Source organism: Vulpes lagopus, chromosome 3 (assembly GCF_018345385.1).
Source record: "Vulpes lagopus strain Blue_001 chromosome 3, ASM1834538v1, whole genome shotgun sequence".
Lineage (NCBI taxonomy): Eukaryota > Metazoa > Chordata > Mammalia > Carnivora > Canidae > Vulpes > Vulpes lagopus.
The window spans coordinates 10,142,853-10,148,977 of record NC_054826.1 but is presented as its reverse complement, the minus strand read 5'-3'; positions in this window follow the sequence as shown (position 1 = coordinate 10,148,977).

Sequence of the window (6,125 nt, the reverse complement as noted above, 5' to 3'; positions counted from 1 at the left end):
GTCTCTTTCTTAGTCAATTATTCAATTAACATTTGCTGTCTGTTTTATCCTACACATGCTTCAGTGTGTGCACATTTAGTTCAGTGCTTGTATTTATGAGGGTGTTGTTTGGTTTACATAGTATATGTGATGTAAAGATGTATTGGTGAACATATCCCTACTCAATCAATGTGTCCTCAGAGCCTAGACATGTTATGCTTCAATGAATATATATTACACTTTAATAAATAAGTGAATACATATGGGTACAAGGTTGTAAACTACCGTATATCCAAGAATCATAATTTATTTACAAAAATAAATGGTTTATTTTGCTTATAATTTTCAACTGGGCAGGGCCATTGGGGATAACTCCTTTGTGCACTGAGTAGCATCAGCTAGGGTGGACCAAAGCATGGCTGGATGCAGATTCGTATAAAGGTTCACACATGTATACGCCTGGCATTTGATGCTCCCCATCGGCTGGGAACTCATCTACAGTTCTATGTTGAAACACCTACACATGACTTCTCTAAGCAGCTGTCCAGAAACTGTTTTGTCTATTATGACAATGTTTTAAAAAATCTGAATAAAGTGCATGTCACATATTTATATTTACCTTTATAATGCAAACGAACCCAAATGTAAAAATCATTTGTCTTTCTTAATTGAGCCTTTAGACTTTTAAAAGCTATTGTTATATAGCAATGTATTACCTAAACCATGAATGTTTCTTTTTTTTTAATTTTATCATTAAAAGCGCTATACAAAATCTTCTTTATTTTCCAATTTTTTTAATATATATTTTTTTAATTTTTATTTATTTATGATAGCCACAGAGAGAGAGAGAGAGGCAGAGACACAGGCAGAGGGAGAAGCAGGCTCCATGCACTGGGAGCCCGATGTGGGATTCGATCCCAGGTCTCCAGGATTGCGCCCTGGGCCAAAGGCAGGCGCCAAACCGCTGCGTCACCCAGGGATCCCTACAAAATCTTCTTTAATAAAATTTGCAACTAGAGGGTATTTGGCTAAGTGAAATAAGTCAATCAGAGAAATACAATTATATGATTTCACTCATATGTGGAAGTTAAGAAACAAAACAGAAGAGCATAGGGGAAGGGAAGGAAAAATAAGAGAAAATCAGAGAGGGAGACAAACCATAAGAGACTGCTATTCATAAGAAACAAGCTGAGAGTTTCTGGGGGGATATTGTGGGTGGGGATGTGGTAACTGGGTGATGTAATGAACACTGGGTGTTACATAAAATTGGTGAATCACTGAATTCTACCTCTGAAACTAATAATACACTATTTGTTAATTGATTGCATTTAAATTCTAAAAAAAAAAAATGCAATATGACATTTATAAACACACACTTAAAAGAATCATTAGAAAGTTAGCATTGTAAAAGTGGTTAGATTTTTTTATAGCTAATTTCCTAATCTTATAAATAAGATTTGGGAAAATGTGATTATTGATTCAGGAGTTCTAATGATTAAAGCTACGTAAATTGCATTAACTTAAGAAAAATTTGTTTACATTAAACAAAAGAATTGTGGTATTTGGTTATTTTTCCCTTAAAAATGTCTATGGAAACTCAAAATAAAACTTTATTTTCTTCATTAATTATTAAATTCATGATAGGAACAGGATGATCAAGTAGTGTTGTAGCCATCTGCAGATAAATGGGTAGTCCCCCAACCAAAATTTGGTTCAGCTATGGAAACTGATGATGCTACACAAATGCATCAAGAAGGTATGAAAGATTATTACTGGGACACCTGGCTGGCTCAGTCAGTAGAGACTCATGATTGTTGGGTGTTGAGTTCAAGCTCTACGTTGGGTGTGGAGCCTACTTAAAAAATAAATAAATAAAATAATAAAAAGGAAAGGGTTATTACTGAAATTATGGGTCTTTATGGGGAGCACAGGGTAGCTCCCAAGTAGGTTTGAAAGTGGATTGAGAATAGAGAAAGATTAGGTTGGGATTTTTCTGGTAGTTAGGGAGTGGGAGTGAGAGTTCCCCTGTGCAGGGATGAAAAGAGGGAATGCCTGGAATTTCTTAGCAGCTTGCCTAAATGGAGAAGAGGGAATGTGAAGCTTACAAGCTATCAGAGGAAAAAAAAAAAAAAAATCTAGTGACTCTTTAATACAAGTACACTTGATACTTTTATATATCATATATATATATACTTTTGTAGATGGCATAAAGTGGAGAGCCCTCCAAAATCCTTGACTTCAGAACACAAGTGAAAATCATCTTGTGCTGAATTGTCTCACTTGTGTGAGTACCTGAAGTTTGCAACAGCCTCTTCCTCTAGCATCGTCACTGTAGTGCCATTCACCGGATTTAATACACGGTTTCATTTCATCATCAGCAGGGCCTTTGGATTTGTCCCACCTCACAGATCAGGCAAGTAGAAATTACAAACATTGGTAATATTTGGTAACCTAGAATTTGAAGATGTTTCAGGTAGTATTTATGGCAAATATTAACATTTAATAGTATAGAAATATAGGTGAGGTACCTGGAGAAAAAAAAAAAAAAACTGATACTGATTGATCAATCAATGAAATAAAAACTATAGTTGAAATACTTAAAATGATTTCAAAAGCTAAATAAAGTCCCGAGGCTTTCCACTTGTCTTTGTTTTATTCAGCAGCGATGAGCTCTTTGGTCAGATGGTATTTGAACTGATGCTATGTTATTTGTTTTGTTTATCAACAGCTGTTGTCATTACACTAGCTAAAAGATAACGTTTGACAGACATAGGAAGCAGATTGCAAAAAATCATTATTTATAGAATGCTTAAAAATGAAAAACAGCCAGAAAAAAAAATTTTGTTTTAACTACATTTAAGTGATCCCTTTTGGAGAGGTAGAAAGAATGACATTTGTAAAATTTTGAAATAAACACAATACATGACTCATTGTTATAGATAAATATGCAATTATGTATAAATTATTTTATGTAGCATTTAAGGAAAAAAAACTCCTGGCTCTCTATCAAAGATATAATATTAGGAAAAAAAAAAAAAACCAAAAAACTCCCATGTATTATTACATAATTTCTCCTAAGTAAGACATATATTGTATATACCACTTTCTTTCATGCAGTTGTTAATATTCATTGGTTATAATCACTGAAATGCTATAGGTAAAACTATTCTCTTTAAAATGGTCTTTTTGTATCTGTTTTCTTGGATAAAGAATAACGGAACATCATATATCAAACTTTTTAAGGTGGTTTAATTTATATGACAGGCTATCTAAATTTTGACATTTTCTGTTTGTTTACACTTTATTTAAAATCCAGTTAGTTAATATGAAGTGTAATATTAATTTCAGGTGTACAATATAGTGATTCAACACTTCAGATACAATGCTTGATACTCATCATAAGCGCACTCCTTAAACTCTATCATCTATTTTACCCAAGTGCCATCCACCACCCCTCTAGTAACATTCAGTTTGTTCTCTGTAATTGAGAGTCTATTTCTGGGGACGCCTGGGTGGCTCAGCAGCTGAGCATCTGCCTTCGGCTCAGGACGTGATCCCAGAGTTCTAGGATCAAGTACCACATTGGGCTCCTGCATGGAGCCTGCTTCTACTCCCTCTGCCTGTGTCTCTGCCTCTCTCTGTCTCTCTCATGAATGAATAAATAAATTATATATAATATATTATGTATAATATATTATATATAATTTATATTTTAAATATAAATGTTTTAAATATATTTAAAACATATTTTAAAATATATAATATAATATATTATAATATAAATTTTAAAATATACATATATTTTTTTAAAGAGTGTTTCTGATTTGTTTCTCTCTCTTTTTAATTCCCCTTTGCTCTTTTGTTTCTTAAATTCCATGTATGAGTGAAATCATTATTTGTCTTTCTCTGACTGACTTATTTTGCTTAGCCTAATATTCTCTAGCTCCAACCATGTCATTGAAAATGGCAAGATTTAATTCTGTTTTATGGCTGAGTAATATTCCATTATATGTTTCATATATATATCACTTTATATAATATATATATATATATATATATATATATATATATATATATATATATTTCACTTCTTTTTCCATTTCTCAGTCAATGAATACTTGGACTGTTTCTTAATTTAGCTACTGTAGATAATGCTGCTATAAACATTGAGGTGCATATCTCTCTTTGAATTACTACTTTTTGCATTCTTTGAGTAAATACCTAGTAGTGCAATTGCTGGATTGTATGGTTCTATTTTTAAGTTTTTGAGAAACCTTGTTTATGTTTTCCAGAGTGGTGGCACCAGTTTGTATTTGCCCCAACAGTGCAAGAAGGTTCCCCTTTCTCCATATCCTTGCCAATACCTGTTGTTTCTGATGTTGTAATTTTAGGCATTCTGACAGGTGTGAGGCGGTATCTTATTATAGGTTTGATTTGCATTTCCCTGATGATGAGTGATGCTGAGCATATTTTCATGTGTCCGTTGGCCATCTATATGTCATCCTTAGAAAAAATGTAATGCATATCTTCTGTCCATTTTTAATTGGATTATTTGTTTTTTGGGTGTTGAGTTTTATGTTTTTATATGTTTTGGATAATAAACCTTTATGAGATATGCCATTTGCAAATGCTTCTTGCATTCTGAAGGTTGCCTCTTAGTTTTATTGATCATTTTCTTCCCTATCAAAATACCAATAGAATTTTTCACAGGGCTAGTGAAGAACCCCCCCCCCCCCCCCCCGCCCGCGAGTGGGACAAGGCCTAACCCTGAGGCAGCTCATCCAGGCGCCTCCCATGAATTCAAGTAACAAAAACATTCTGTTTTTCCGAGATAAGAAAACTATCCCCCGCCTCGCCCTGACTGGAAGAGTCCCTGAATATGGTCATGTTAACCTTCAAAGAAATCAATCACGTCATAACCCGAATGCTATGCTACTCCCGCGGTTTCTTTGCCTTTAAAAGATGCCTGTAATTGCTAATCGGCGCTCTGCCACCTCGGAGAGCCCGTTTGCGCAAACGTCCAATAAACCCTCTTGCTTGTTGCATCTGCCTGTCTGGGGTCTGAGTCTCTGGGGCGTCCACCGGGTCGCGTTGGCACCCACGAGCTAGGGTCCAACACTAGAACAAATAATCCTAAAATTTGTTTGGGATCACAAAAAGACCCCAAATAGGTAAAGCAACATTTAAAAAGAAAAGCAAAGCTATAGCATCACAATTCCAGACTTGAAGTTATATTACAAAGCTGTAGTGATCAAAAAAGCATGTTACTGGCACAAAGACCAAAAGAACAGAATAGAAAATCCAGAATGATATGGTCAATTAATCTTCAACAAAGCAGGGAAGGATATCCAATAGGAAAAAACAAAAACAAAAAACAAAAACAAAAAAACAGTCTCTTCAACAAATGGTCTTGGGAAAACTGGACAGCAACATGTAGAAGAATGGAAATGGACTATTTTCTTATACCGTACACAAAAATAAATTCAAAATGGATTAAAGACCTAAAGTGAGACCTGAAACCATAAACATCCTGAAAGAGAACACAGGCAGTAACCTCTTTGCTATTGGCCATAGAAACTTTCTAGATATGTCTCCTGAGACAAGGGAAACAACACCAAAAATAAACTATTGGGACTTCATCAAAATACAAAGCTTCTGCACAGCTTAGTAAATGATCAATGGAACATTTTCTATTTTTAGTTACTATTTAGTTTCTTCCTCAACAATAAAGAAACATTTATTTCTTGAATACTATCTTCCAAATTTCCTTTGCAAATTTTTCAAATGTCAGGATTTATTGATTTTTTAAGATTTTATTTATTTATTCATGAGAGACATAATGAGAGAGGCAGAGACACAGGCAGAGGGAGAAGCAGGCTCCATGCAGGGAGCCTGGTGCGGGACTCGATCCTGGGACTCCTGAATCAGGCCCTGGGCCCAAGACAGGTGCTCAACCAATGAGCCAGCCAGGCATTCCTGAAATGTCAGGATTTATGTTTAACTGTTACAATGTTCCTCATTCAAGGGCATTCTATGGGGAGCCTGGTGCCTTAGTTGGTTAAGCATCTGCCTCAGCTCAGGTCATGATCCCAGGGGCCTGGGACCAGCCCCATATTGGGCTGGACAGGGAGCCTGCTTCTCCCTCT